The 23,628-nt window shown below is 43.3% G+C and overlaps 1 protein-coding gene across 7 annotated transcripts in view; it reads right to left on the reverse strand.

Annotated features, from left to right (window-relative positions):
* The window catches only part of MAF (MAF bZIP transcription factor), a 236,335-nt gene that overhangs the window by 177,836 nt on the left and 34,871 nt on the right, over nucleotides 1-23,628 (reverse strand). Inside the window, exons 3-4 of one of the 7 annotated variants that reach the window (XR_002090473.2) lie at nucleotides 19,286-20,539; nucleotides 17,078-17,859 (exon numbers count right to left, since the gene is read on the reverse strand). The exons of 1 other annotated variant lie outside the window; for it this stretch is intronic. The gene's annotated coding sequence lies outside the window, so the exon portion shown is untranslated. Of the gene's footprint in view, nucleotides 1-3,239; nucleotides 6,833-9,704; nucleotides 9,724-17,077; nucleotides 17,860-18,962; nucleotides 20,540-23,628 lie in introns of those variants that run through there. 5 more of the 7 variants (XM_006260246.4, XM_059713893.1, XM_019488214.2 and 2 more) reach the window with 5 other exon arrangements.

The raw sequence follows: 23,628 nt of genomic DNA on the forward strand, positions 1-23,628 counted from the left end.
GGCAGAGTTTTGTACCTTTATTGATAGCTAGAAGGAATAGCCGTTCCCCTGAATAGATATTACAGGGGCAGGGAAGCCAAGTACAGCTTCTGACTTGGCTCTCGGTCTGTTCTTTCTCTGCAGCACCAGAACAACTTGCAGAGAGAATAATTTGCTGGTTGCCCTCAGTTCTCTTTAGTTTGGGAAGAAGGTTCTTCATTATTTCTACTAGGGATATTCCTATCTGCCTCAGAGTTCATCTGTCACTGTATCTTATTCCCCACTTGATCCTTGATGACACGCAAATTTTCAAGGAATGTGACTCTGACATCACAACCCAAGTGCTATGACTTCAGCTGCTGGAGCCAACAGCAAAAGGAAGGGAATTCAAAATACCTAAGATCTCACTGTTATGCAAATGTACCTAAAATGCAAAGCCTACATTATGAAAGAGGGGTGTAGGTTGTAGCCGTGTTGGTCTAAGGACGTGGGCAGATGAGGTTCTTTGGGTAAATCTGGTATCTTTTATTAGGCCAACTGCATAGTTGGCAAAAATTTTTCAATTTTAAAACCAAAAGCTTGCTAAGAATTTTTTTTCCAACTATTTATTAAAAAATATCAGATTTACCCAAAGAACCTTGTCTGTCTACATTATGAAAGAGAAGACAGGAAGGTTTGCCTGTAAATAAGCAATCTTTCAGTTTATACCAAGCCATTAACAGCTGTTTATAAACCACCTTGGAGAGCCCAAAATATTGTGCCCAAATATAACTTGATGGAATCAGTATTGCATGCAGATAGAGGTATACATCAAACACCTGGCTGAAGGCATAGCTGTTCTTCGCCTGTGCCCATAATTAAGTGTAAGAGAAGAACTATAGGTCACAAAACAGGAGGTGGTTGTTTTAAAAAAAAAAAAAAATTATCAGACCTCAAAGATCAAAGGGGGTTCCCAGTTACAGCTTCAAAATCAGAGTCATTCTGTGGAGGTCAGTGGGTGCTCCTCCACATTTAAAATGACATCAGTAAGGAGCTGGAATTCACACGCAGGGTCTTTAATGTTTAAATTCGGTTTGCAGACGCACCGTTTAACACGAAAGAAACTTCAGGGGGAAAAAAAACCCCATTATAAAGAATAAAAGAATGCACTTTATTCATAAAAGGCATGCACTTCAAAGCAAGCGTGTCACTATGAACCTGCCCAGACCCAAAGGGCTCTCGCACGGCGAATGCACTGCTCTTGACAGATGTGACGGTAATCTCTGAACTTGTGATACCTGTCCCAAGGGGCCTCGCACTATGCTGATGGGCACGTTATGGCTGATCTGATGTAATGTGATGGAACCTGATGCGATGTCCTGGCGCACGGTTGAAATGTGAAAGGAGCAGAAAGGCTTAGGTTCAAGTCTAGAGCAGATTGAAAATGGTCTCTCCATGCACGCTGCTAACAGAAAGAAAAGGGGGAAGGGGAGAGGCTGAGCATTTATTCCAGCTCCTGCCTTTTCCCCATCCTACACAAGAACAGCTCAGAAAGCTCCCGCTCCAGAGGAATGTCTCTTCCCCTTTCCCAGGGAAAAGAGGAAGCTGCCATAGACCTCATGAAGCTCACTCAGCAAGACCAGGGCTCTGAAGGGAGGAAGAAATGGGGCAGCAGAAGTAAAGTCATGGCTTTGCTATAAGTATTATGCCCACACCAACCTGCGGGAAATCCTTATAAACCTGACTACAGACCAACCCAGTATTAAGGTATGCATATTGCTGCTCTGCAGAGCAGAATCCTCTTCGTGGTAGGTGATGGCAGTAGGCGAGTGAATTTTTGGCAGCACGGCTCCAATATTTGGCAGGAGGGAAGCAGAGGGCACTACATCTGAAAAGAGAGTCCTGCTTTCTTGCAGGCCTGAGGGTTTCTGCTTCTGAACCCGCTGCTCTTTCAAGCAAGGGGAAGGGGAGCAAATACCAGCCTTCTGGATGGAAGGAAAACTGATATAAACTCCGCAGTCAACGTTGATGGCATTGCCCTTCACTCTCAGCCTTCATCTGTTTCTTTCCTCTAAGGGGAGAAGCAAGGTAATGCATTATAAACAGGGATTTGCGTTTTCCGTTTCCCATGGAAAAAATGGAGAAAAGCATGGATTTCCCCCTCTGCCGGAGGAAAGCAGAGGTTTTTTCATTTTAGCAAAGAAACCTGTGGATTTTGCAGTTTTGCAATGAGCAATCTGCAGGCTGGCAGAGCTCCAGCCTGCAAGGGGCTGGGGGGAGCAGGAGGAGGGCCGTTAGTCAAGGGTGTTGTGTGCATCTATATGCACATAGCTGCCTGGCAGCCTGGAAAACAGTTCCCACAGGTAAGCGCGGCGGGGGGGAGTGGATTGAGGTCCCCATAGGGAGGCCCCAGAGGAGGGCAGCAGGATGGGAGCCCAAACCTATAGTGGGCAACCCACACCTCGCACACAGATCTGGGGGACATAGGTCCCCCCTACCACCCGGTCGTGCACGCAGCAGCGGGAAGCTGCCCCCCCGCCCAAGCCTGCAGCAGGCGGGGATGGAGGGGGGTGAGCTGGGCTTTGCTGCAGCAGCCACTGCCTTCTACTGGGCACAGGGGGCTGTGGACCCAGGTCCCTGGCCCCATAGCCCTGGCAGCTGGGGGCCCCCTCTGGCAGGGCTGGGGGGGGAGAAAGCTGTGCATGGGGGGGTGAGGGGCAGAAGCAGGGCCAGGGGATTGTGGGGGGAATGAGGGGCATAAGCAGGACCAGGGGGTTGAGGGGGGGAGTGAGGGACACCAGCAGGGCTGGGGGGGGTGAGGGTGGGTGAGGGGCTTTTCATTTTAATCAAGGATTTTGGGGGGTTTTATCAGAGAATTTGTAAATTTTTATCAAGGAAAACCAGGATCCCTGCTTATAAAGGCAGAAAAAACCCTGCTTGTAGGTTATTAGCTTCCTTGACCTGTAGCTCCACAAATTCTTTCCATAGTTTTCATGGAGCACTTTGTGTGCCTGGGGTGGAAGGGGAGTCAGGGGGTGGAAAGAGAAGCTGCTGATTCTTGAATTACCCAGGAAAAAAAATACCAAATTCCTTTCTATTGATAGTCACAATTTTCCCAATCCGTTGTACATAAACTCCTTCTACCCACTGCCCTGGGGATGGGGTGAGCCTTTCAAGAACGCTGAAAAAGCTCCCAAGAAGCAAAGTTGTGAACATGCCCAGAGCTGGACACTGAGATGTAACCTCCTTTGCAAATGAAATGTAGATGCTGAAACCAAAGCCATGGTTGTACTCCAATTTATTTGCCATTATTTATGTTCCTTTACATTTAATTCAGTTCCAAGAGGGAAATTAGACTCGTTAGCTTTGCTTAGTTTTTAGTCTCATTTCCAGCTTCCAAGTCCTAGCCAGATTCTGTTTTTTCTGGATTCCCAAAACTGAACAGGGAAACACCTAAATGCAAATGAAAGCCCACTCGAACAACCTTTTATCACGGAATAAAAAAAAAAAAAAAGAAAATACTCATATTCATATTAAGTACGGGGAGTCCCAATTTTTATAAAATCCAAACTTTGGGCCTAAATTATTTAGCGTTCTGTTAAGTTTATTAACCATCACTTGCAAGTATCCCCTGGAAAAGCCACACACACCAACAACTTAGCATCGTGGCATGCACTGCATGCTTGAGGTGTGCAACTGCTGTAGCAACCAACTCCTCTGGAAATGAGAGGATGAACAAATGAGATCATTTACACAAATTAAGAACCTCAAACAACAGTGAATTTTAATTCAATGGTGAAGAACCAGATTGTTTCCTCTTTGAACTGATACTGTCTGGGGCCAGAAAATGCCACAGGACAAGGCAAGGGATATATGAACCTCCAAAGCTCTACCAGAGCTTTGGGGATCAGTGCAAGGCCAGGATCATCCATCTCCTACCATGACTACCACCACCAAGAGCTTGACTGGAATCAGACTGTTTGCATGTCTTTTCCTAGCGGCCACCCCAGCGATACCATGAAAAACGAGGTGCTTAGTTTGGAGGGCTTCCAGAGCCTAGGAAAGTCTCTGCAGATTTACTGGAGGGGACTATGAAAAGTTTCCCCAAGCCAACCTATAACCTACCTCATTCTTTCCAGACAGCCCTCTGCTCACAGGGCACCGGGGAAGAGGGAACTAATGAGGGAGATGTAACCGAGTCCACACGGAGGGAGTAAGGAGAAAGGGAGAGATCCAAGCTTTCAGCTGCTTCTCCCTGCACAGATTAGCGGGGAAGCCATTGGTGTTAAATGGCATGTGCAGCCATTTTACTCTATTATGTTTATTCACAGCCAAGTGCTTTTTAAACATCGATTTTAAAGCTATGCCAAGGCAAACTAAAAAGCACTTTACACCCATGCAATCTCAGGTTTTCCACTAAAATCACTTAAAAATGCCCCAATGGACGTTACCCCTGATTAAACAGGTAAATAGAAAGTGATGATAGACCTGAAATCTTCCGTGCTAAGGTCTCAGCCTACAGCAGTATTTTTCTGGCCAAGTTAGTAGAGCCTGAAAAGCCAGGTGGACTTGATGACATAACATCAGCTATACAAATGGGGACGCACTAAAGTTAGCATGAGAATGTCATTCCTGCCATTTTTTGCTTCATTTGTAACTGTGTCTGTAAGCTCAGGGGAACGGCATGCATTTCACACAGCATGTACAAGAGCTCGGACTGCCAACTGTCCTGGCTCTGGTGGGATACCCTTGGTCTACACTGTTGGCCGGAGAACTGTTGCCCCAACCGTGCCTTAAAAAAGCAATGGAGCTAGCTGGAGCACCAGTAAATGGAGAGGGCACCTTTGGATAGTAGATTTCCCATCACGAATACCATGGGATTACACAGAATTGCTCCATGCAGCAATAATGGTTTTGATGCTCTCCAAAGATAGGCACTTTCCATGGATGCATTTACACGCGTGCACACACGTGTGCACATGTGTGTGCATGCACAAATGTGTACGTATCTGAAAACATCCTTTGGTCACCATACCAAAGGCTTTGTCTGAAACCACTGGCAGACAAGAAGACCTTGGAAATAGCAACCAATAACTCTGCCCCACTTTGTGCGTAGCAGGGATCCCAGAAGAGAGAGATCTATCCCACCCAAATACAAGGATTTTTCCTGAAGCCACACGTTTCAGCATGGAACCACTATTTTCAATCTCTGTTGGCTTCCAGTAAAGTACCAAATCAATGTTTAAGATTTTATTGCTTCCTTTAAAAGTACTCAGTAACATGGGCCTAGTTTATCTTTTAAATACTTTGTCAACCTCTGTTTGTTGGCATTCATTTAGCTCAAACATTACTGTGTGCTCTTCTCTGGCCATAGAATCCAATGGAGTTGTTTGGCCTCCACGTTATTTCATTAGTGGCAAATACTTTTAGGCAGATGTATGGAGGAAAAAAGTATTCCCTGCCCTACATGGCCCAGTCTGAAAGGCTAATATTTTGTACTACATTTGTAGTGTCCTTGCATTTGAGGAACAGAAAGCAGTTAAAGAGTATTCAACCTCAAAGATTCAGAGATCATCTAAGCCAAACTCTTGCACCAGGCAAGCCAAAGAATTTCCCTACACATTTTTTTTGTCCAGCCCATCCATGGCTTCTGGTTGAGTGAGGACGTATATTTTAGCAAAATATCCAATCCTGATTTAAGCACTTCAGACATAAAGAACCCATCACAACTCTGAAAACCTGAATCCCCACAAAATTGCTCTCTGCTGTTATTACAAGTGGGTAAAATTAAGACCTGGAGAAGATGTGACCTTCCCAAGGATATACTGAGACAAGGTCCAGACTCCTGCTCTGAATCCTGATCCGATCCACAGAGAATAATCTGTCCAGACAGGTGCAGTTCCATCTGGTGGCTACAACTAATGTCTGAAATGAGGAGATTTTGGATTTATTGCTACCTTGCCACTGAACTGCTTTATGACTGTGGGCAAGTCACTTAACCTGACGGGGTATGGTTTTTGTCATCTATTTAATCAAGTGCCTAGAGATAGAGAAACTGTTCAAACACAAAGCCAAATTACGATCCTATTATGGTTACACCGCAGATTCCTACTATATGCTGCAAGTGGCTCAAAAGAAATACCTGGGTGTCAGCATTGCTGGGTAAATAATTTCCCGTGATAAAATTATTCAACACATGTAGTCTCTTTTCTATGCACAAGATATCCACAAGCAGATTGCCATTTCATTACACATATTTGCTGCTTGAATTGATTCAACCAATATCCCCAAAGTTTACAATAGGCTGACTGCACGCATGCAAATATTCAGGTTGCGACTGGTCAGCTAAATCACGTGACAGTTGTTTCTGTCTTCCTGACTGGATGAATAGCTGGAGTCTTCTGTCACGTGCAAATTTAAAATGAATTTTCCCACGAACATTTGCATATTTGTCTCTGGGAAGCCCTTTCAGTGAACACTCCCGCTAGTTAAAGTCATTTGCTTTAAAGCTCAGACAGAAGGCAGAAGCAGAGACAGCTGAAGCAAATTCCCTTAAAAACACAAATGAATGAACATTCAGAGAAAACCATTTACGGCAGCCACCGTGCCGTGTCAGCACGGCTGTAAGGTACATCTGAGTCTCAGTCTAAGGGCAGAGCAACGGTAAATGCCGCAGTCCATAAACCCCGTACGGGGACCTGCAGTGGAAGAGTCCTATTCTGGCCTGCCCCGTGCATTGCCAAGGCCCTCGGGAAACTCTGGAAGGAGGGTTCACTGTTCCCGGCTGTACTTCTTCCCTGCAAAAATCATCCTTGGTGTTGTCAGCTCCATGACCGGGCAAGAAACTCTGATGTCTGTTCATACAATACAAGGCCTGGAAAAATTACAAGTTGTGATGAAATTAAAAACATCCAAATTTTTCGTCATTCTCTGCTGATAAAGCCTCTATTATTACTTCTTACAAAGGGGAAACACAGCCAATTATAAGCTAATTCTGGCACATGCAAGGCCACAAGCAGAAGATAAGCCAACACTGCAGAGCTTGCAGCTGGAAGCCCAGAAACCTGAAAATGAGCTGACTCATGGAAATATCTTTATATAAAATATCGGATGGTTATTTTTCTCTGCCTCGTTCCTGAGTGTCTTAGGAATGATATATGAATTGCCTTATTTACTTTGTCCCACAAAACCCGCATTTTTTTTATTAATGCACTTCCAGAATGAACAGGCTTTTATGGTTTCGGGGGTTGTTTTTTTACCCCCCTTTTCACTCTTGGAAGGCCTCCAGTAGTGAAATGATAGGATAAAAGAAAAGAAATAATGCCACTGAACCCCTAGCTGAACTTGATTTTATTTTGGGGAAGTTAGTTTGATCTTGCTGCTGCTTTTATTTCATGTAATAAAGGAGCAATGACATAGATGTTACCCTGTTGTGAAACTGGTGACACTGAGCGCTGGAAAATAAATGTTCCCAGATATCAGTAATATATTATTGAATCAAAGATGGTGAATGCCAGTTATAAATGTAATTAAGCACAATAGCCAGATTCGTCTAATGATCTGCAAAGAGCTTTATATTTATAGAGGCAAATGCCACAGGTCATTGAAAATCAACATTTGCAACTGGTCTAAATTTGTACAGGTCTGTCAACTTCTGTGGAGCTTTGCTAACAGACTACCCGCGGGTTTAAAAATGTGGCATCACTTATTTAAAACTATCATTCCCAGAGTCCTCCTAGGATGGTTTGTTTCCGGTGGAAATATGCCTAGCAAAAGTAGGGAACCTGATTCAAAGGACATTTATGTTGCTAGCCTAACCCAAGGAAAGAGGGATTGGAAGGAGCTATCTAATGAAAGAAGCTTTGCAGTGTTTCTCGTGCCAGCTGCTGGCCCCAGTGGCAGCAGGGTAGATAATGAAAAAGGACATCGTGTAACAGATAAATGTAGGATAGCAAGTGCTCATCACTTGATATACAGCATATCATCTATTATTAGAGGCTAATAATTCTCTAACCTATTCACGTTACCCTTTTGTCGACGTAGCTAGCTGTTTGGCATGCTCTAAATTTCCCAACATAAAATTTACTAGATGTTACTACTCAAATGTAATCTGGAATTTCTGTGCATTTCTCTGCAGTATATCATGCAACTAGGTAAAAGCATAACATTAAATCCTTAGCAGATGAAAGAACCGAGCCAATAAAACCCCCATGTTCCCCTTTTCCTCCCATAAAAATGGTGTATTTTATATTTCTTTCTGGCTTATATTTTTAACATTTATTTCCATTTTTAGATTGCTGCAGTTCTAAGAGTGGTTAGCACTCATTTGCACAGCACGCCATAGTAGTTTGTCGGCCCGAGATGTTTATTCCCTTATAAACCAAATGTACCTGGCTTGTTTAATTAGAACGTATTTTTACAGATAATCCTGAAATATGCCATTGTGAAGATGGCTTGATCATATGAAGGAGAAAAAAAATCCTCAGCTGATGTAAATTGTCCAAGTGCCACAATCTTTGCCCTAGTCTGCAGGTTTTGAAAGCGCACAATGTCAAACCCATCTAAATTCACACACTAACGTGTTACTTTTAAGCAGTTAGTTTAGCTTCAAGTATGTCACGTTGCCCAGCCTAGACTATTCCTACTTTTAAAATCAGGATTTACTTTTTGAGACCGTTCCTTTTCTTTTCCCAAAATGCGATCCTATTTTTCCCTTTAATAAAAGACTGTTAAAAAATTTAACCTCTGATATTAAAGGACCCCAAATCACTTAGAAAAGACCAACTGCTCTCTCTCCAAAAGGTTTAAGAAGTCAGAACAGTATTGATAAAAAAAAAAAGCCACACGGGATGAAGCAATAATACAGTGCTTGCTTGCAAAAGTCTTTGCTGATGAGGAGCTGTAGGAGTACTTCCCTGATAAGAGTTTACAGTTAGAAACTGTAGTAGTTATATCAAAAATGAAACCAGATCACTGCTGCTGTCTTCTGCAAATTATTTTTCAATGCACCGTTCTTCGGGGAGACAGAAAACATTTGCTACAGGTTATCAAGATCTTACACTTTCTGTTCACCTATGCAGGCTGCCGGCTAGCAAAGAAGTCACTCCGTGAACCGAGGAGGGGAAACAAGGCGAGAATAGCTAATAAAAGGTTGTACCAGAGGGTGGCAAGAGGTGGGCAGGCCTTCCAAAGCAAGTCACTCCAAAGACTTGCAAACAACCAAGTAATCAGATCCCAAAGTCACGTGAGGCTATTCAGTAAGTGATAGCAAAAAACCTCCCTTTGGGATAATTATACACCATCACTTAAAAACTGCAATCACCTTTATTTATTTATTTTTTTAATACTTTGTCTTTTTACATGCATCTTTCAGATGAGCCATAACACCAAGCTTTCGTCCCCTCGTGGACATTAGGACACTGTGGTATCTTTGCGTCATAAAGCTGCTACCTGGCAACCTGCCAGGTTGGGTAATTATATATTGCTTATTTAAAGTCCTCCTGCAGTTTCAAATGGATAGGGCATTCTTCCTGTTTTATATTGCTGGGAGGCAGTCATTGCACTCCACCCCAGAGGTGGCTGCATGTCAGTTATGGGAGAAGTGATTCCAGGATCCCGCGTACGGGGTACAAGCGCTTAAGACTTGCAGCGTGAAAGATGCAGCATAAACATCAGCTGGTATTACTCTGAGTAGGTACTCACAGGTTCGTCACAGGCTCCGTTACAAAAGGTCCAGTTCTGTCCTTTAATGGGCATGGAGACGTACTGAAAGATGAATGTACATGTGTGATAGAAGAATTTGGCTACTATGCACAGGGCAGTGTGATTAATAGGTCCTTAAGTGGCAGCATTTTTTTAAATATATGTTGATATCTAAAAAGGAAAACCTTGCATCGATAATAGGGTGATAGTGAGAGAGGAGAAAGCCTTATTAAGCTTCTAAAAACACTCAACCCACTTATATGTAATCCTACAACACTTCTTTCCTTTTTTCATAAGCTCAGCAGACAACTCCAGGAGCCACCCTTGGGCTCTGCTTAAAATGCCCCTCTGATGGTATTTGAGGCATGGGGGGTGTTTTTCTGCTGCTAAAATCTCTCTTAAGCAACCACGACAAAAATGACTTCACTCGATAACAGATGCCCAAGTGCACCTTGGGATGAATGTGTTACAGACCTAGAGCTATCGCCACCTGCCTCACAATTAAATTTGCTGCACCCTCCCTTGTGGCATGCACCTGTGACATGCTGGCAATGAACGTCTGACTGGAGCATGCAGGCATGGGCCAGGCAACGTGCATTTGCTTTGCAAAATTTCCAGGAGATTATTTTGTAGTTCTTTCTTAAAGCATATAGGGGCATTTTGCAGGAGCCAGTTTTCCTACCTCCTTCTATGAAAAATAGCTGTGCTAGAGGCTTAGGCCCAATACAGTGGCAGGTCCATGACATTAAAAGGCTACTAACTCAGGGAAGTCTAACGCCCAGAGATCCAGGGACTGAAAAAAGACAGAGGGTCCTTTGTGGGCTCATTGTGTTTCATGCATATATATATTCAGCCAACCAACTAAGTAGTCCCATATTTACTGTTCTGCTTTTTCCCTTTCCTTTAGCTCTACTATTCTAGCGAAACCCTAATAGAAATAACGGTAGAATCTACTTCTGAGGAATGTATCAACTGCTGGTCCCAAGAAACCCAAGCCAGAGCTTGTCGAGTTCTTGCTGTGTGGAGGAAAATACAGTGGAAGACTTCCAGGTTTCAGGCTTATCCAAGCTTTGCATCATAATTTTCTCTTAAAAGCTACACATGCACACACGCACACACGCATGCACTTTTGTAAATAAGAAGGAAACCTCAGCTAAGTCTCTAACAAAATGCAGACTCTACAGGAACGTATTTTATCGAGGGATCAGATAGGCAGGATTTTTCAATGCTGTATATATTAGACCTGTGTAATACCATAGGCCAAAGTTGATTTGACGGCAATATGTCCAACAGCCTGTATTTTTTAGGCATCAAAACATGACCAGTCCTGGGGACAAGATCCGTTCTGAGCTGACTCCAACTGAAGAATGCCGGGATCACACTGAGGATCATAATTTGGCCCGTTGTGGTTCAACAGAAATTCTCATTTGTTTGCCGGCAAATGCGCATTGCTTTGCATCGTAGTACCTGGACGGGCAAATCTCCCACCCTTCTTCCCTGCTTGGATTAGAACAGGAACTCTCCGCAGGGATCGGTGGGGACCGAATCTGAGTAGTGCCATAGGGACTACCTGGAGATTACTCCTGGCACCCTGTGTCTTAACAGTGTATGGTAGAGAGACGGGGGCCTGATGTGGCAAAGCCAGGTCCCTTTCCTTCCCCTGGTGGTGCCCAAAATGGAACGCCTGCATAGTAACACTGGACTGGCTGAACTGATAGTAAATACAGCACAAAGGAAGGGACTAGTTTGCTACGTATCTAGACATCAATCAGTCTATCTATCCATATCTGCATGTATATGTATAGAGAGATCCATAATGCAGCCATCCAATTTATTCTGGAATCATTTCCTGTTTTCCCTGGTGGTAGCAGAGCTCTTTAAGCAGCTGAGCTATATCTGCACCTAGCAGGCCACATGATGGGAAGAGGTGGCAGAGTGACTAGGTATTCTGACTGCTGTGAAGCAAACTCAGAGCACAAATCAAATTGATGCATGGTACGTACAGACCTGGGGACTTCATAACAAATGGTCCCTCTCCCTCCTCCCCAATGCAGCATTCATTTCAGCACTGCAGGTTTGGTTACAGATAGTCAAAATAAGTGACGCACTTGCACAGCTAGTAATATCTCTGTTTTATCTGCCGGCAGGTTGGTCCTTCCATAGCTGTAGCTACCTGAGCAGGTTTGGCTCATCTCTCATTGGGTTTTATAAGCTGTTCTTGCTACCAACTCTGACTGACTCATATACCGGCAGGATTTCATTGACACCAGCGAATGAAACGTATTTACCCATTAAGCAGTCACAATTATTGTATAATAGCAGCCAATGAAAGCTGTAGCCAGGACGCCTAGGGGTTGTCACTGCAGCCTTGAGGTTGATGTTTCCACTTCAAAGCATTTTAACGCCGATCCATGCTTTTGCAACACCTGGTAACAAGGGAACGGCAGGTGGACAGATCCTGATCCCCTTGCTCCATGTGTGCTCCAGTAAGCAGGAGGAATCCAGGACAAAGCACTATTTCCACAAGGTTAAGAGAGCTGAATGTGACTGTTGAGAGTTAATGAAGGTCCTCCCAACCAGAGCCCACCGAAGGCAAGGGGAGAGTATTTTCATTGGCTTCAGTGGGCTTTGGGTCAAACTCAAAATGCTTTTATAATGGAAATGACTTGTACGTGGTCTAAGTTTCCAATCCACATTTTCAGCCAAGTGCATTTAAAAAAAAAAAAAAGACATCCAATTATTTATAAGAAAAAACACTTTCTGGAAGACAGGCAAACCTGGAAAATCAACAATATTTGATCATTATTCCAAAAAAAAAAAAAAGCCTTCCTTTTTTTTTTTTTTGCCTCCATTTTTATCTCACTTGATCTGAAAATTAGACATGATTAAGCATTCAGAAGCCAGAAACATACAAGGATAGAAAAGCTGCAGCACTGGTAAGGATGTGGTATTGCAATATTTATTACTGCTGAGATAGAAAAAACAATGGAGAGCTGGAAAAAAAAAAATCCTAACATCAGAGAGAGGTTTTAAGTACAGCAGCTTTGGGTTACCTTAAGGTGACAATTACTAAATGGAATCAAAACTGTGTAATAAGATAAGTAAAAAATAGGCCTCTTTCGTAGCCCACAAACTCCCCAGCCAATGACAAAATATGCTATTACTAGCCTCGGCACAATTGTGAAAATATTCCTTACTTACAATTTAACATGCTTTTTGTTGTTGTTGCTGTGTGTTGTTGAGCTAAAAATTACAAAGCCCTGGATTTCGTCGTTCTTGCAATCTATTCTTTTCCCCTGACTTCCTGTTTTCATGAAATTTTAATCAGGCATTTAAAATAAATAGCTATGCAGAGTCTCTATGCCTCTTTGAATGCTTGGGATGGATGTTTTGGGTAAAGTGATAGTCCAGAGACCTTGAGAGCATTTAATCCCATTCTGACTTGGCAAGACAACAGAAAATTAAAACACAGCTCTTTCTACTGCTAGCAACTTGGGGGAGATTTCAGGGGTGGGAGCGGGAATGGGGGATTAAGAATTGGAGGAAAAGTCTGGTGTTTGGGACAGCACAATGAAATAACATCCCACCTCCCCCCCGTGAACTTTGGCAGAAATCAGCCCGGCTGAGAAAGGCGAGCTTTATAAAACAGAGGGAAGGATCATTCCTAAAGAAAAATAAAGGAGATACAGACAAGGTTGCCCTCATGTCCTTTAAAAATCTATAGTTACTGTAAAGCAATAAATTAAGCAGCCTGCAGATCTTGTGCAGGCAATGGGAATTTTGCCTGAGAAAGGACTGCCAGATCTGGCCCCGCTTGCCTGCATGAGACGCACAGGATCTTTAACCTGTGGTATGACACAGACCCCACTCTTACTATTTATGGGAAACCTATGAAGCATACAGAGCGATTTGGGATAAAACACAGGTTGAAAACATGAAGCAAGACGAGCCTGGATATTCAAATTAGTGTAAATCAATCCAGCCCTTAATATTTTGTGGCTCGCAGCATAAAAAAAACTACTCCAGACAGTTTTCGGAAATGAGAGAAATGAGAGGGAAAATCTGCTCCAGTTTTAAGGGTCAGCGGTCCAGTTATTCATGGAGTTGACATGATTTGAGACGAGAGTCAATCACCTCCGAGCATAGCTAATCCTGATCTCTGAAACCTATTTTAATTTAAAGGCCCTAGCTTTATTTATTTATTTTTTTGCCTATGTATCATAAGGAGGTTCTGATTGGAAAAAGGAAGGAAGAAGACGTGCGTTCGATGCTTCCTGGTTAAAACTATTAAAACAGCTACGCCAGTTGCCCAACGAGCTGGTACAGAGCTAAATCCTTTGGGAACCGATCGTCTCTCCTGGCCATGTGTTTCTGGAGAGGCATGTTTAATTTGGATGGTTTTAATCAAAGAAGCATCTACGGACTCTTGTGTGTTTTGGAAATGTTTCACTTCCACTGGCGAAGAGGTCAAGGTTGACAGCTGAAACGGGAGGCAGGTCGGGATGTTTGCTCTCGAGTGCGGCGTGCTGCTCATTTCTAGCGGGGAGGAACGAGCTCCCAATCAAGCTGCTGCCTCAGACCAGAAATGAGAGCAGCTCGATCACGAAGGGAACTGATGACGGCAGCTTAGAAAAATGAGGGGATGTAGCTGCTTTAGAGATGTGAATGAAAGTAAGAGGATTATGGAGTCCTCTTGAGAGGAGACATACTTGGCAGAGCTCACGAGATGGTCCAAATAATATCTTCCGTCAAGAACAATGCGAAAGAATCAAGCTGATCGCTCCAAGGAGCCTGTTTTTAAAGAGTCGTTCCCAACTTTTTGGGGTCCCCTTTCCCCGAGTTCTGCTTTACTCACTGCTCTCATCTCGTGGCTATTTATACAGTCCGAGTACCAGCCAATGTGCCGGCGACGTTTCCCCCCACCCCCCGCCATAAGCAGTTTTCATATTCTTGCCGCGCAATCCTTTTGAACCCTGCCAGTAGGTGCGGGGAGCATAGTTTACACAGTTGGATACATATTGCTTCTGTGCACCACTGTGAACCATCAGCAGAAATCTTCACAATGGCCAGTTAGCCAGCCTCTCTCCGACATGGCCCCTGACTTTTAGATATCAAATGAGCAAAAATATTCCAAGCAAAGCAAAACACACGAGTAAATCTTGGCTCCTTTCCTTTAAAATACATATTCAATGTGCAGGAAGCTGGGCCGAAATGCTCATGGGTTTTGGGGCTCTAAATCCATGCTACATCTTCTTCAAGTTTATTAGGTATTTTAAGTCACAAACAGTGTTTCCTTTTCTCCTTTTTTTTTTTTTCCTCCTGCAAGGGGAGATCTGTCTAAAAAGGCAGAAAGGGATGCAGCACGAGGGCTGCAGTGGGAAGCTTTTTCTAGTCATTTCCAATGCTATATTTTGGAACGGTTCCCGGCTTACCAGCCAGATTAGCTGCCTTTGGTTCACATTTTACATTGTTTGCGAACTGAGGAACTTCTGAAAAGCAGACTCTCGCCATATTGTTTGGCTGTAATAAAGCTAATTCTGTTTGCTCCTATAGCCGTATGATACCACTTGTGTAGGATTTCCCTTTGCTTGCATATTTATAGGGTCTTGTAGAGCTCCACTGTAGCACGGTGCCAGCATGAGGAAATCAAGCTGTCAGTAGTTTCTATTTTTGTCCCTACCTATAGTTTCAGTAATGACAAGTGAGTGAGGCAACATATGCATTTCCCATCTACACGAAAAAAATTACTGTCTTCCTTCAGTGCATTACACATCTGTGCTACAACCTATTTTCCAAGGGCTTCAGATTATGTTAGCTGATAGTTAACATGTACAAGCACTGGTCAGGTGTAGTTGTTTCCAGACTCTGCATTAATAAAGCCAGAAGAGGATGAGTTCCAACATTCACATTTCTTTCCGTTTTTCTTTTAGTCCTAAAGAACAACCCTCCCCCCCCGAAAGGCCTGGGAGATAGCTCTTACTGTGTTGAATCCCAGCTTGTATCATGCTTTGGTCAGCACACACATTCAGGCAAATGAGGATTGTTCGCTTAAGATTAAGACTTGCTGATTATATGTAATGTCCTCCTCCTGACCTCAGCGTGATTAACCCGTTTCTGTGGCTAATGGTCGAGTGGCTTAAACTGGCAGGGATAATAATGAGCCCAAACTGATAATGCACAAGATAGTACCATCCCTAAATGAAAGGGATCTAGTGAGAGACAATGTGTAATAACAGCTTCTTAATTATTAAGGCTATGTCTGCATCAGCTGCAATCTTCCCTTTGGATCTGACATTAAACAATGCAGCAAATATTGTCATGCTGGCCGTGGTTGCCCTATAAATACCTGAGCTAGCTAGCTAGATGCCACCCACCAGGATGCAGGGACTAGATCCCGCCTGTGATAGTCTTCCTTGGAGTCAGAAGACTTTGCTTTTCAAAGAAGTTGTAGGGAAGGCAGGCACCCATCATCACTTGCAACTAGTTTGGCTTGACAGCATCTAGGAATTTACAGCCTTAGACATGACTGCACCAGATCTTCAATGACAGCTAATAAAATGGAACTACACCCCACTGCTTTGAAAAGCCGCAACTCAGGACTCCTTTCCAGATTATACTTATTTAAATGTGAGAGAGAGATTGGGTTTTTACAAAGGCTCATAGAGAAAATGACTTGAAGAGCCTGATAACAAGAAATATACTCCCCCCCAATCCCCCAATTCCCTTTCCACCAGCCCTAAAAACTGATGCCTATTACTTGTTTGCAAATGTTTAAGGTAATACACGCTGTTTGGAAGGGCTATGTACACATGTCAAAGTTCAAATTTCTCCCAGTCGTGGGTCTCTTTTTCCACCTAGATTTACACTTTCTTTTTGGTTTTTTTTGGAATCTGTCCCGGGTGCAATAATCCATGCCCCATGAGGAACATGCGGAAGAGAGTGACAGAAAAAGGGGAAAAAATAAAAGCCAGTGGCCTGTGGTGTAAATAAAAGTTAAAAAAAATATGTTAAAAAATACAAGGGCTGCGCTATAAATCCCTCACTCCTGCATGCAAGCCGGCCGCTGCAGCACAGAGCTGGTGGGGCTGTGTGATTTCCAGTTACTTTATAGCCCATGAAGATCACCCTCTTACACGGCTTCAGTATAACAAGCCAATGTCCTGGCTCTCAGGAAGCAGCTCATAAAAAGATGCACCATGCAGTCCCTTCCAGGGCTCAGACAAACATAACCAAGACAAAGGGAAATGCATTTTTCTAATGCTTGTTGCTGGTTTTGCTAATTTTGTTTTAATTATACAGGGGAGGGAGTCGAGGAGGAGTCCCAGGCTGTAGTCAATGAGAGTCTTGCCTGCCTAGTAATACAGAGGCAAAATGATATGCACATATACAGTGCAGAAAGCCACCATGGGGAGGGATATAACACAAAGGAGCCATTTATTGCCTGAAAACTGTCTCTGAACAAACCCATTGTGTTAAAGTAATACAAATCCACAACACCTTCCTGTTTCTTAGTTTCCATTTGGATGTTTGCTAATGCAGCAAGAAGGGCCCAAGTTCCCAAGGCAGCGAGACACCCCCCCCCCTTCTTCCCCCCAAAACTCCTATTGATTTTAGGGAGGTCCACAACTTTAAAGTCACCTCTAAGGGCCAAATGCTATAGCGGTGTCAGAGACAGAGAAGAATTTGGCCAGGCAAGCCTTAAAAATCCATCAGCCCGTTCCTGGCCAGGCTGTGGGTTTATCTAGTGTGCCGCTTTAAATCCAAGGAACAGAAGGAGGTATCTTTTGATGTAACATTACATTCTTTTTTTAAATACAAGTTATTCCAGGCAATGCAGTTGGCCTGAAATAGTTATCAGTTACAAAACCAGGGCTCCTGGTATCTTGTCTCCTTGTGCAATGCAAAGAAGGTCCTCCTGCTGTGCTCCAAAGTAGGGGAAAAGCTATTAATTAAAAATAATTCTTCACGTTAAGGCTTGCTGCCTGAAGCTCCGTTAATATTAAGGAAATTCCAGCAGTTCACTCCCTGCTGCTGGAACCTTATTTTGCTGTTTTGTTTTGCTAAGCTTGTCAAGAGCAAGCAAGTACAAACCAAGGCTGAACGTCTCTGTCGCCCCTGCCTCCACCAAAGTGCCGGCATCGGCCTTTTCTTCTCGGGGTGACGGTTCTAGGATTGGCACGGAGCTGTCAGCCTCAACTGCTGGAGAAGAGAGAGAGGGATTATTTGGCTTCCCCCTTTGTCGCCTTTATCTCAACATGAAGTTAGAAGGTGGGGTGCGCTACGACCTTTGTTCAACCTAACAAGCGATTAATACAAGTCATGAGAACGCAGAAAAATTAGTTCACTTGACCGGTGGTGTCCTCCCTGAGATCGGAAACACCAGCTGATCCCACACATGCACATGATGCGAAGTCTGGCTGCTGTCAAGCCTGCCATCCCCTGGTCCTGAAATACTTACCCTAAATGTTCTTATCGAGGAGCCTAAAGTTCAATAACAGGAGTCTGTACAGTACTAGGCACTGGTTTTCAGGGGAGCAGTCATGGGAGCTACGTTTCCACAGCACCTCTGAACATCATACCCTTTAAATATGTACCAATATGGGTTTAAGGATCTCAAGTGAAACTCCCAGCCCCCAAAGCCTGGTATCTTTTTTTACTGTTGCAAAACACCTTCCAGCAAAATACTATAAACCTCACTGAAACCCACTGATAGGTAAAACTTATCTACGACTGTAGCAGAAGTCTGATGAACCATTTGATAAACTATCTAGGATCTTCTGAGAAATAACTGCAACTCTCCAGAGTTGGCCTTAATTTGGAGGACCCTATTTGTGCATAATAAGACATAAATATGTCAAATTCTGGGGAAAACTTTTAAACCAGAATAGCATGTTTTAAAAGGAGTTAACTTATGAGTATAGGGGTGTAGGTTGTAGCCGTGTTGGTCTAAGGACATAGGCAGACAAGAACCTTGTCTGCTTAACTTATGAGTGGCATAGAGACTGGGATATTGTCACTGTTGCAAGGCCATAGAGTTTAGTTACCTGGGTGGTCAGTACAAGGCACAGTCACTTTACAAAGACCCTCTGTTTCCTACTGACTAAAATTCGGAGGTTCAGGATGTGACCTCTCCCTCACAAGTCTGATGCTGGTCTAACATCACTGCATGCCTCTCAGTCTCCAAACCGTCCAGTGCATGACAACCCATTGCACTCCATGTGTAATCATCAGAATATGAAACACCAAAGGTTTTGCCGCAAACTATACAGCCACTGACAGATTCATATGGCCAACAACATGTATTCAAAAACTCCACAAGATTTATTAACAAACCAACACTACGATCTCTCTGGGTGCACTTAGATCATATTTTCAACAAATGGTGAACATTTTACTTTCTTACATACCGATGGAAGCTGAGATTTCAGGGTAAATACCATGACTCCAGGAGCTGAGGCTTTATGGGAAACTCCAAACTATCACAAGGTTCTTGATTAACATCAACAGAGTTGACCACAATACAAAACTTAATGAGTTTTCATTTTACAGTCTGATTTTGATAATGATTGTTTACTAAATGAATTGCATAGGCTGGTTTTGTCCCGTTATGGTCAGTTCTACATACCCGGCATCCTGGTGAGTCTCAAATTGCCTCCGGTCACAGGCGCTCCTGGTCCCTCCTGTAGCAGGAGGCATAGAGGGAGATTGGTTCTTGCACCTCCGTGGCACACAGGAGAAGAAAGGGTTTGCAGAAGAGGGACTTCTGCCTTGACCTCTTGGAGAGACAAAGTGTGCATGGTGGGGGGGACAGTCTGCCTCTGAAATATTGAGGGCTGGTAAGGAGAGGACATGCTATCCATGCAGGTCAACAAATTCTTACCTTGCCCCCTCCAGCAGCCTGATATAAAGGGTTCCTTGCTATGCATCTTGGGAAATGTAGTTCTTTTCTGAGCATGCTCAGAAAACCACACCAGGAAACTACATCCTCCAGCAGCCCATGTGCATACTCATCTGCTTTCTAGGTGTCTCCACCCCTTTGGATGGCCTTGGAGGCAGTGGTTTTGGCAGGCTCTCCTACCTAAGGGGGAAGAAGATGGGGGTGCAGGTCCTTCATGATCCTTTGTGTGTGGGTAGGGGGGCCATTGGTCCTGTTTTATACTGGACCATCCTGTTTTTAAACCCTTTGTCCCCTGCCCATGTCTAAATGAAGAACGGACTGCAAAAAGTCCTGAGTTTCAGGTCACTGGTGGAAATACATGCCAATCATTTGTCCTCGTGATTCAGTTGGCTGTGCCAAAAGGTAGGGCGGTGCACAGCCAGGAGGAGCAGGGTTCCCAGTGGTGGGGGCAGGAAGGGAGGGAGGTGGCTTTTTTTGTGGCAGCCCCACCCCTTGCTTCTGATTGGCCAAGGGGCCCAGTGGCCCCACCCCTCTTTTGTGATTGGTCAAGGAGGCGGTGGCTCCACCCCTCACCACTGATTGGCCAAGGGGGCCTACCCCTCACCAAGGGGATGTCCTGTATTCTGGGATGCATCAGTGGCTGCCCTACCTGTAGGTCCAGAATCTGCTGCGGAAAGGGAATGGGATCCTCTTTGCAACACCGCAGAGCTTTCCTAGGTCTGGCCAATTAGTGGGGCAGATAAGAGACAACCTCAACTGCAGAACATTACTGTGTGCAAGGCCAGGAAAGTCCACTCCATTGATCTGAGCCGAGATGCCGTGTGGTCTGGGAGAGGATAATCAGACATGAGGTTTATATTGAATAATCACCCAAACTTTGGATGCTTATCCAAAGCTGCAAGGAAAGTCTGGCCTGCAAATCATTAGATCAGGAGAGAGTTGGGAAATGCTGAAGTCCCAGTGTTTCTGCATCCAATCATGCTAAAGAAAGAAAAAAAAAACCCCTTCCATTACAGCCTGATTTTGGCCAGGAAGAGCTATATGGAAATTCCCAGTCTTGCCAGCTCTTCCAAATATCAAAGGATCGACTTAAAAATCAAAATATTGCTTTTAAATATGAATTTAGGGTTCATTTTATTTGCCTCTTGGTGCACCCAAGTCACATTTTTCTTAAAGGAATCTGGCTTGGCAGATAATAAAACTGAATTATCAGTGTTTATTATAAGACCCTCTGTGATAGCTGGATGAAAAGGACTATGTAAAAAACCAGCACTATTAGGAAAGCCAGCACTCTTCTAACCACAACGGCTAGAAACATGTTTTATGTTTAAAAAAAAGCTGAAATTCTCATTGAATCAAAAGTCTCCAGGACATTTAAGGAAAACATCTATTATCACAAGATTTACAATAAAATCCCAAGAGCTGGCAACACTTGCATTATGAAGAATTTAATAAAGACTTATGGCATTTCTCTAGTTTTCTGGAGCCTTCCCATAAAATGTCATAGAGAATAATAGCTTCTCCTATAAAATAGTTTCATACGTCTACTCAATAGGTGACATCCTGAGCTGATGTCAATGGAGATTTGTACCAGTGAAGGATCTGTTTCCATAGGCTTTGGGGTGCTTTCTCTTTTTCATCCCTAAGACATTTCCCTGAGTATTTTCAGACAGGTTGGAAATGCTGTGTGGAGCACAAAGACAAAAACTGAAGAAGAAACTTAACCAAACTTTTTCAAACCTCAGAAATGTTTCATTTGGGTTCATTTCCAAAGGCTCAAGTGACATTTTACTTCACCTGCCCCATGCCTAATATATTATGGTACTGAAGCAAGAGAGATGGCTTTCCTACTAGGTATACTATTTTTTTACATAGTCCTTTTCATCCCAATATCACAGAGGGTTTTATAATAAATATTTACTATTCAGTCTTAATAGCATTTAAGAAAAAAATCTGATTTCAGTAACAGACCTAACAAAGCTTTTTTTTCCTGGAGCTCATGAACTTTTTTGCCTGGCATCTAGGTAGATTCTTGCATTCAATTTTAAGTTAAACCATTTCAAATTGCATCAGAAATAAAACTTGACATACAAGTTGTGAGTGCCAAGGTCTCATCCTATTTACAAACACATTTTATATGTTGCTTCTATTTTCAGAGCTTCAAAGAAGAGCCTTTTTCATATTGTACATTATTCCAAATATATTTTAGATGTTGCATCAACCAAAAAGGGTTCAATTATGATTAGTTATATATTTCAAGCACTTGTTCTTAGGCATATTCTAGTTTTGTGTTGGTTTTGTTTTCTGAAGTATACTACTTCTCCAAAGGCTCATTTCGACTGAGTTAAATAAAGACTGCAAAAATAATTACAAAGATACTATACAAGAAGGGACAGAGGATTTCCCACAGCATTGCAGACTTCCATACAAATGTTAAATACTTTATATATCAGAAAAGGATCCTATAGGGCACAATGTTAGACAACCTTTCACTTCTGAAAACTGGCTTTCTTTGTCTGAAATGGTAGGTCTAGGTTCAGGACAGCACCCGTGTTGAAGGAAGTGCTGAGACACATGATTACAAGAGGAAGCCAGGGATGATGGATGGAGGGAGGGCCTTCATCCAAATGAAAGAACAACAGACAGAGAAAATCCTAAGGTGATATGTATGCCTCCCCCAAACTGCCGATGCATACCAATACCAAGGTAAAGGCAAGAGGGCCTCCAGATCTCCTCTGCCACAGCTACTCTGGGGTTACGGAGCACAGCCTGCTAATTTTTCTAAACTAAATGTTGGTTTTGTGATTTGGAGCAGCAGCTTAACTGATAGAACTAGACTCGTGTTCACTTGTAAATTGAACAGGTTTTGATTCCTGGTCTCCGGGGATGAAAAGCAAATGCATTTGGCTTAATATTTTAAGAAGGCAGAATATCACTCCTGAAAGCCAGTAATCCACACGTGCAATAAGTCCATTGCATTTCCTCTCCTACTATTGCTTCACCATTCATTTTCAATCAGCTCGGCAGCCCCAAGATGGAGTTAAAATAATGTTTACACAGGCAACATCTAATGGGAAGGAGCCGTTGATGGAAAGGATCACAAACGCTCTCTGTAAAGGCTTTAGGCGCCAGCTGGTGCAGTGCAGCCTATGTACCCACGTCACTTGAGACTTTGAGGCTATGTCCACATGCATTTGGGAACCTCACTTGTTTGTAATTCCACATGTTTTTTATATGGAATATATATTTGGCAATGCATGAGCCAAAAACAAATCACATGCTGGCATCTGGTTTTCAACTGCAAAAAAATAAAGAAGCAAAACACACACACACACACACACACACACACACACACACACACACACACACACACAACCCTTAACATATATTTTGAGCACTGGCCATGGCCTAAGGATAAGAAAAGGGAAAGACTGTAGGGAGCTGCACTTCATAGGTGCCACCATTTCAAAACAGCCCTATACCTGGGGAACACGTTTATCAAGATTAAGATGAAGTAGTGCAGAAGGGTGAAAATAAATAGTTTCTTGTAGATCCAGAGTGGTGAAAACCAGGCAGCATTACCCCACTTAGATTCAAACACAGTACTTTCAAATTGCCGTCCGCAGTCCTGTAACTTGTACACTAGTCTTTTCTGACACACACATTTATTTCTATCCTTTCCTTGGACATGATAGATTATCTGCCCAGCCTGGACATGCGGACAGACAGGAACATTACAACACGTACAGTACATAACATTATAAGTGCACCGTGCATTGTGGGTCATCAGCACAGAGTTAACTTGGGTCCTCTAGCACCAAATAGCACAGGCTAATCTAGCTGAGTAACAACAGTTATGCCCTTACCAATAGTAGGATATTATACTTTCTCTGGACTAGCTACTAGAGGGGGACCTGGGACTACTACCCAGACTTCTTACACATTTCCCTTTTTCAAGCTAAGCTCACCTTAAGGGGCATTAGTCTCATGGTACTTAAGTTGTAATAAATAAAAGTCTAAGAATGACGCCCAATTATTTTCACCTTCAAAGGTCGGTCATTGCAAGCATG

Source organism: Alligator mississippiensis, chromosome 10 (assembly GCF_030867095.1).
Source record: "Alligator mississippiensis isolate rAllMis1 chromosome 10, rAllMis1, whole genome shotgun sequence".
Taxonomy (NCBI): Eukaryota; Metazoa; Chordata; order Crocodylia; family Alligatoridae; genus Alligator; species Alligator mississippiensis.